Below are 9561 nucleotides of genomic sequence, written 5' to 3'. Positions count from 1 at the left end.
ACGCACTTCCGATTATTTTCACAGAAATAAAGCACCCCTTTCCCTTTCTCATGCAAAAAACCTTAGTGATAAATCTGTGCTTTTACTTTGAAAACAAGAAGCTAACCTTTCAGTAATATATCTCGCTTAACATCGCCGTTTGGACCGCTGTCCCGTTAACGGAATTGGACCAGTTACGATGCCTTACCGACGGAGAGTTTTTTCGGCTCTTCAACGAAGATCGGCTCGCCATCTTCGGTACATCATGGTCGCTTTCAACATGGACTTGTTGTCAGATGTAAGTGTTTTTGTTTTTTGTTTTTTTTTTTACTTTTTTTAATCAATGTAAATCCAATCAGAAATCTCTAACATAACATACCTACTAGCACAAACATTGGAGGGAAAATTACATGTATAACCATCCTCAGCTTGGTAAATGTACATCATTAAGAAACAGTCATTGTGAACTGAATAAAGTTTATTAAAATAAATAAATAAGTCGCGTTGCATCTTGGGTAATTTCAGTATGAGTAGTAAACCCACAATGTATACTCAACATTTCTGGCGAATGCAGTATGCATCCGGGAATTTCTCACATACTCACAAATCGCATGCTGCCAGTGTAAACGCACTGCATACTCAATAAGTTAGTATGAGTAGTACGTAAGTATGCGGTTTCAAACACAGCCAAAGCCTCTCACCACCTCTGCCAAACTCTGAGCACTTCATCTTCAAAGTATTGAAGACAGACCAACAGCAACAAACATTTTCTGCACAATCTGGGACACACAATATTCCATATTCATAAAAGCAAGCACACGCCATGGACTCTGTGTCTTAATGGGTGAGTCAGTCATGCAAGGATCAGTGTGTCCATGTGTGTTTGCACATTATCAATCCTGTTCCTCTATACGCTTATCTTTAGTAGATCTTACCAAGTGTTTGATATCTTTGATGACGATTCTTAATAATTTCCTATCCAAAATATTTCAGTTCAGTAGTGAGTTAGGTAGAAAAATGTCTGCCACTGGTTCAGGCTCTGAAAGTATAAATGGATTTTTAATATATCCATATCCTAAAGACTAAATCCTGAAATAGGGCAGAAATATTAAGTTCAAAGAAGCACGTTTCATGCCAATTATCCTCTATCAGTGTGTGATCTCTCTTTGCCATCTATCATGTAGAATATGTATAATCGCCATTAGGCATCAGCTGAATTCACTGATAAGATAAAAACTACCTAAAATCCAAACGCTAACTGTGGCAAAAGAAACTGGTTTAAACCTTTTGCTGTCAAGGGGAACTGTTTTCCACATTAAAATCTGTAATATAATATATACCCTGACAAAAAGTAGGCATAAAATTCTAAGATCATTTTACCTTTATACTCTTGTTGAGTTAACGTGTTTCCACCATCACTATGTTAAACACTACATTATTTTTTAGGTATTTTGACTTTTATTAAGGACAATCATAGATAATCCAGTGTCCTTTGAAAGCAAGCTATATATTATCGAATAAGCAGCTCATCCTTCGACATATGTCTCAGTGTCAAAAGGTTTTGGAAAATCTTTTTTTTTTCTTACGATAAAGTGCTGTATTGAAGTGACAGCCAAAAGATCACTGGGAACTGACCAAAGCAATACCTATCAGCCCTAACAGCCATTGACGTGAGCATTCATACATGTGCACTCTGGACATTAGAAAGGATCGATGCAGTGTTCGACATCCTAATCGTCACAATCAACAGTCTCCAAGTTTTATAGCCATAGCCGTGCCTTTTTAAAGGGTTTGGAAACGGTTGGCAAGAAGCTGTCACCAGGCACTAAAGGAACAGCGTCTATTTTAACTCACTGATTCATTTCCAAGTTATCTTTATCATATTTTTCTTCAAAGGAGTAGGCTGGTGGAATCTGTGCAGGAGGTTGCATGTTCTGTCTTAATAGCAATGTTCACGCAGCCGTCAGTCAAACATCCGTCCAAAACCTGCTTTCTAATTGTCCCATGTTGACACATTGAAGCTGTCTCAGTAAGGACAGTGATTTACCCCTGCAAGGCTCAGTAGACCACTACAATTCCCCGTCCTAAAAATAAATCAGTCTGTCATTATGTATATATATTTAAGGCTAGAGAGTCTCGCTGTAGTCAGCACGTGGACTTCCACTGAGCTTTAAATGTGGTTAAAAATGTGATCAAACATCAGTCTTCGATCTGTCGTATGACAACATGTTTAAAAAATGTTGATACATTCATCAAAAGACTATTTTTGGGGCTGTTGAATAAAACGAAAGGTTAAAGTTGCGAATTCAGTGGAACTTTGTTTTTTTTTCTTCTTGATTTCATCAGGAAGCCTGTTGTGGTGAAAGCATGATGATGGGATGATGTTTTTGATTCAATGTCAAATTAGATAAAATGTCTAGAATTATATTAAATCCCAAAAAAGCAAAACCATGATATCTGTAACAGAAAGGCCAATTTTATGGACTGATTACAGATTCTACTTTTGAAATAAAACTTTTTAGCGATCACTTTTCAGTGAATGCAAGATCCTGCTTAAGGGTCAAAGTTCTCAAGTTGAACAGTGATAATGAAGAAATGCTGGAAAGGCCAAACACAGAAAACACAGACTGAAACGTTGGAGAGTTACCGATGCTGAAACACAGCAGACAAACAGAACACGCACCACACACACCCAATATGTAGCAGGGCCTGCAGGCTACGACAATCACACACCCAGACACAGGTGAAACACATCAGGTGAAACACATCAGGGAACAGCAATCAGACACGAGGAGCTTGAAACCAGAGACAGAATCTCAAAATAACACAGGAAACAAAAATGTGATTCATGACAGGAAGGAGTTTATCTCCCATTTCACCTTCATAGCAGATGACCTTCCTTTGTTCTTTTTCACAGGTTGTATTTTTAAGGGAACTGTGACTCAGTACATGATATTATTACCTCAAATATATATTTTTTTTAATTGTACAAGTGAGAAGAATTTTCTCCTAAAAAAAGAGCTTAAGAGAAATAACAGCATCTCTGAGGTCTAGTTTACGTTTTACTTGCATCATGGAGGTATACATGTCCAGGGTGTGAGTACAGAGACAACTGAAAAAGAAAAGTATCTGTCGGTGTAGTAAATGTTGCTGTCAGGACAGTCTCATGGTTCCGTCTTTTGTTCTCAGACCATTGTTAGAGTCAGCAGTAGAATTCAAAAGACAAAAAGAAGTTAACCCAGTATTTCCCAATCAGGAGATACGTTTAATATTTTTACTTGGGTTTTTATTCTGTTTTTTGTCATTTTTAAACTGACATTTCAAATAATTGAATCATAGCAGTGTATTTCATTATGGAAATGTAATTTTTATTAGCAGTTTATTTGAATTCATCTTCTTATATGATTGTATTTTTATGCTGTATACTTCTGACTATATTTTTGTTTTTTGTTTTTTCCTTGGCAGCCTGAGGCAGTATTGCGGTGATCCATGTTAGAGTGAAACAATATGCTTGTTTTGTCACTGCACAGGCAAATCCGTGGTCAGTGAAAAGGATTTTTGTTGTACACAATATTGGAGGTTCATTGGATTCACGCTGACCTTTGGCCTAACAACCTGGGAGAAAACCAGGGAAATATGGCCACCACTGGTGGCAATGCAGAAGTCCCTAAAAATATTTCAAATCAAAATGTCCAGTATTGTTTTTTGTTTGCTGTAAAACTTTTACATGGATTATGTTATAAAATGAGTCATAAAGAACTAATCTCATGGATAGCTTTTAAATCTTAAGAGCATTTCAAATTGATTCCACAATCATTAGTACTCAGTTTAAACTTTTTGATATTTTGTCTTTATGTGTTTAAAATACATGAATTTGTAACTGTGATTTTAAAGTGCTGCTGTCCATCTTGGACAAGTTTTCTTGAAAGGCAGGCTTTTAATAAAAAAGTTACATTTCTGGCTGATTAAAGGCTATAAATCAACACAAAATGAAATGTGGTGCAGAACAGAAGCAGGATATTGTGTGTGCGCCACATACTGGTGTTGTCTCATAAGACCTCTAAACAAAACTTTGATCTGGCTGAGTTTTCTACTTTTTACCTCAACGGTGAAGGCTGGTTACAAGGAAGAAGTTGGCTTACATCAATGCCTGTATTCAGCTTTATATGAATAACTGAGGACTTAATTCTGAACATCTGTGAACAATACATGACAGATCACGTCTGGTTTGAGTAGAACACAATAGCATGCTATCAAGAAAGTACACGGATAGTCCATTGCAATTTAGAAAATTGGTGAATGTAAGTTTAGAAAAGTGGTAAGGACTGCAGACCAAGATGTTTTAAATCCCCCAAGTGATGCATTTGACACATGCGAGGCTTTGTTCCCTGTTAATTTACTATTATTTTCCTGAGTGGGTGTCCATTATGAGGCCAATGACTGGTGGATTGGCACCAATCATCCATGTGGCAATCCTTTCATTGGTTGCCATGGAGATGGGTCGGGTGAATAGGGGATAAGTGGGGGCGCATGAGAAGATTGCTGACACCTGCTCTCCTTCATTTTCTACCATTGCACACATATACTGTAAAAACTCCTCACAGATATGTGTTATGTAACCATGCAGACTCCGACTGTGCACGCTCACGTCCGCTTTCCCAAATTCGCTTCATATCCGTTATATTTACTGTTGAATGACTTCTAACGTCGTTCATCGCGTGCAGCAAAAAGATGAAAATGTTATTGTGTAAACATGTGCAGTAAACCACGTGTGTTTGTGTGTGTGTGTGTGTGTGTGTGTGTGTGGTCTGATTGACTGCTGTGGCGTTTCAAACCTGGATTTTAGAATGAAAGATGCAAACAAATAAAAGTAGCTGCAAGTTTCTCATTTCAATGTTTCACACTATTCTAAGCTTTTCTAATGAATAAGACAGAGAAATAATAACAATGAGGTTTTCAGTACTCTCACAGTTAAGAGACAGCCCATAAATCAGGATGGCTTGGTGGATTATAAAACTGTTCTCAAGCAGGAGTAGCTTCATAGAAGAGAAAAGACATACAGGCAGATGGGATTGCTTTGTGATCCGTACCTGATTGCATCCAGCAAGCTGCAGCATTTGCATAACACAACGCAGAAAAAAAAAAAAAAAAACATCAGAATTCAATGTGACCTTAACGGACATGTTACCTTTTAACATGTTTAATGGAGCGGCGCTGTAGCGAGCGGAGCCGGGAGGCCTCCCTGGAGGGGTGAGTGGGGTGTAGAAGGTGTGTGATTGGATCATTACATAGCCAATTACGCTGAACTAACCCAGAGCAGACATCTGAGTAGCAGAGCCTGGTCTGTACAGGCTAACAAGGCAACAAAGAAAGTAGGGAAAGGACTGAACAGACACATGAAATGAAGAAATCAACCTGGAGTGTTTCAAGTGACTCAGTTTTCCACAAAAAAAAAAAAAAAAAATGAAAGAAATATTTCAAACAAGACCTGTTTACACGTAGATATTGTGTACAAAGAATAACAGTTTTATTGGATCAATATTCAATTCAGTTTAGTGTTTTAAAACGTATGTGGACCTTTCGTAGGCCTTTTCAACTATTATTCATCCATCCAACCATCTTCTACATCGCTTCATCCAACTGCGGGTCATTGGAGCCTCAGCCGAGCAGCTCACACTCCAGAGGGGTCGTCAGACCACCACAGGGCAAAATGCAGACTTCCAGTCATACTCATTGACATTCACATCAATTAAAGAAAAAAACAAACAAACAAACAAACATGCAAACTCAGCACAGAACGGTCCTCAATCCTGGAGCTGATGCTAATCACTACCTCACTGTGCAGCCCAAAGCATCTAGAGACATAAATCTTCAGAAATTGAATAATATATCTGTAGCACACAAAGTTTTACTGAAATTCAGGGAGTGACTATAATGTCAGAGGTTTGCATTTCTGCTGATTTCCGTCATAGATGGCATTCATCCTTTCACAGTGATTGCAAAAAGGATCTTGTAGCATTTACAGTAAAAGCCACTGCATTAACATAAAATCAGACAACACTCCACAAAAACTCTCTAAGGATCCTTTACAGTGTTTACTGTCAAAAATACAGGAAAATGTTAATATCTGAGAATATTGTGTGGGATTGTTGACAGACTGAAGGAAAATTACAAGTGTCACTAAAACTGTAAAGAGTTGCACCTTAATCGTTCAGCATCTATCAACATTTATCAGCACAGCAGAGTTTTGTTTGAATCTAACCTGTGTGACATTTTTTTTGTACACATTTCAGTTCATATTAGAAGAAAAACTAATGGATAAACTGAAGGAAGAAGGTATTATTTGGGGTATTAAGTATTTGGAGTACTGTAAAACAAACTAGTGCACAGTGTTTGGTTCAAATAAATGTATATTGATGACAAAAAACGATGTCATTTTAAATGTAGGGAGAAAAAAGAAATAAATGTAAAATGTGCCCATTTGTCCTTCTCAGAATGCTTGAACTGCATCTAATGGCGGGAGCTTTAGCAGCCATTAAACCAGAAAAGCTGACAGGCTTTAAATGACAAAAACAACATGAAACATTTGATGGAGCAAAGCACATTTAAATTAACCCCTTGGAACTCCGTGTAAAGACCCATAATAAGAATTATATTAAAGTTAATGAGGCTGCTGTTGAAGCTGGAGACAGACTTTCCCCTCAGCCTCGGCTCCTGTTTCAGCCTTCCTGCAGGATCTCCTGCACACAGCTCGGCCCCATAACTCAGAGTCCGGCTCAGATCTTAGCCCTTCACTCCAAACATCACTTTTTAATCGTCATGCCACTCTATAACAGCTCCCTTGCTTTTCTGTCAGTACAGATGCTCCTGCTGCAGCTTCCTGTCCGGCCTCACCAAGGAATATTTTTTATTGTCCTCTTCATCCCAGGAATACAGTCAAAACTTGCAATGGAAATTGGCTGAATGTATTCTTTCCTTTTGTCATCAACAGTAAACGATAGTTAATGATGAATGCATTAGTCTCTTAATTGCACTTCACAGTTTTATTCCCTCCTTGCATCATGCGTGACCCTTTCATAAGATCCTTGCCCTCAAAATGGTCCAGACGGATGTGACCAATCAAGCAAACAGCCCACCGCTCTGTTGCCTAGCAACACATCAGCGCACATTTCATTTATCACAGCAAGGATTTGCATTTTAACTGTAATATGAATTGAACTGATTTAGCCTCAGCCTCACAAAACGTTGTGACTGTGCACGCTGAAGCTTTACAAAATCTGACCCGATTCAAAGTGAGTTCCTCTGACGAACATCTGAAATCACATTAAAAGTTACAGTTTTCCCTCCAAACTGCACAGGAAGGGAAATGACAGAAGGGGGTGGAGGGGTACTGGCAGCCACATTCATCCCCTCTCTCCATGCGCTGCATTCCTCTACGGTTTGAATACGAGCACGCCGAGGATGGAGGGACCAGGTGGCAGCAGATGCAGATTTTGTGAAATCTATTAAGGCTAAATATCAGCCCTGACTCCTGGATCACATTCTGCCTGCCTCATTTACTTTGACTCCAGCCAGAATCCCATGAAAACCAGTGGGAACACAGTGTGAGGAGATACAGAAGAGGCACTTCTTTCTACCACATGGCGATAAACAACCTGGGCTATGAGTGATTTTGCACACTGATCATACATATACTTGATAAGAATGGTTTACTGTGCTCTTGGTCCAAATGTAGTTGTGATATAATCATAATTGCATTTTTGCCAAACATATGTAAGACTCAACACATTGCTCCACGCTGCAGCTCTTTCCTGAGCGAGCTTGTCAATCCCATAATTTATATTTCTGCGGCCCCACCAGCTGCAAGCCAATCAAACTCAGTCATCCGGCGTTTAAAGGCCCCCATTCTGTTCTGCTCTCAAGTTGTGTGAGACAGAAGATTGATGTGGAACATTAATACAGGTGTACGAGCAAGAAAAATGTCCTCCGCTATAAATTATTGCACAACCAGAGGCCAAAACATATTGACGTCCCCAGAACACCACCCACAAGCCCTCCAGATGAAAGCCAAAGCTTTTAGTTTAGACTTTAATATCAAGTCAATAATGTCACTTTGGTGCAGCGAGATAAAACAGAGGTGATCCACGATGATTCTAAACTAACCGGTTATAATGATGGTGCAAAGGCTACAACTCTTGTGTCTGCTGGTACCAGTCAAGTTTTTTTTGTAGCTTCAATCTGCACAAACGACCTGATTCACAAAGATCCTGCAGGAAGCATGTTCAGCTGCATGCTCACACAGAGTGTGTGTTTTAGGTTTGTGTGCATTTTGCAGGTGATCATCTAAGATTAGTGACACCACTTCCAAACACAAACATTCAGACAAGGGTTTTTGGTGCATCAGAGCTGTTTGTATGTGAACAAGCTGCTTGAAGCTGTGTCGTTTCACTCTTCGTTTGCTGGCATGGGTGTCAAATTCGTTTTAGTTCAGGGGCCACATACGGCCCAATATCACCCTGAGTGGGCCAGACCGGTAAAATATGGTGCCATAATAACCTTTAAAGTTTGACTTTAAAGTTTTTCTTTAAAGTTTTTCTTTGCTGTGGTGTCAATTGTTTTTAAGGAGTAAGTGTTTTTGCAAAATGTTTCGCATTTAGTAACAAAAATGACTATTTTCTCAACATAAAAGCAATTTAATTAATCATTTCTGGTATTAAATATAGTGAAATGGCAAAAAAAAAAAAAAAAAAACTTGCTGTATTTTGCAGCCTTTTACATGTGGTGTTTTCATACAGTCACCCTGACAAACTGTGTTAAAAGTCTATGACTTCTTTGAAATTCCTTCAGTATCTGTTACGGTTTGTCAGGCCAGATTGAAGCCTCTTGTTTGGCTCTCGTGTTTGATGCCCCAGCCATAAAGTGATTAGATGAAGCACTAAGCTTCTACTACACCGAAACAATGAAATGATACCATGGAACTGGACGTGCTGCTCGACATTAAATCATTGCTGCAAACAAATCTGAATATAGCAATTAACAAAGGGGAAAAATATATTGCACATTATATTTTTTTAAGCAGACTGAAGATTGAAGGGGAAAGAATAGCAATCAAAGAAATTCAGAAAAAATTACAAGAAGAAATAATAATCAGTTCACCTCACATGCATGTTTTTGGAATGTGGGGAGAAACTGGAGCACCTGCAGATGCACAACCAGAGTATGGAAACTCCTAAAGCACAGACCTCAAACCTGGAATCCACTGTTGTGAGGAAAGAATGCGAACCAAAGCACCATGCTGCAGCCTACTGGCACATCAGAAATGACTGAGGCTTGAACACATCGGCTCATAATGACAGGTGAGTGTCATTCTTCTTTTATTGGCCATCTGATTTGATTACTGAGGATGAACAAAAACTGGCTCTTTCGTTTTTTTTTTTTTTTTTTTTTTGTTTTTTTCAATGACGATAGGCAAACGGGAGCATCCGGGGTAAATCAAAATCCAAAGGCTGCAGGTCTTCTAATCTGTGTTTTCATCAAGAGAACCACACCAAGACAATCCTCCACCAACGCAGTGGAAAAATC

This window comes from Salarias fasciatus, chromosome 5 (assembly GCF_902148845.1).
Source record: "Salarias fasciatus chromosome 5, fSalaFa1.1, whole genome shotgun sequence".
NCBI classification, from domain to species: Eukaryota; Metazoa; Chordata; class Actinopteri; order Blenniiformes; family Blenniidae; genus Salarias; species Salarias fasciatus.
Note: the sequence above shows the minus strand (reverse complement) of the source record.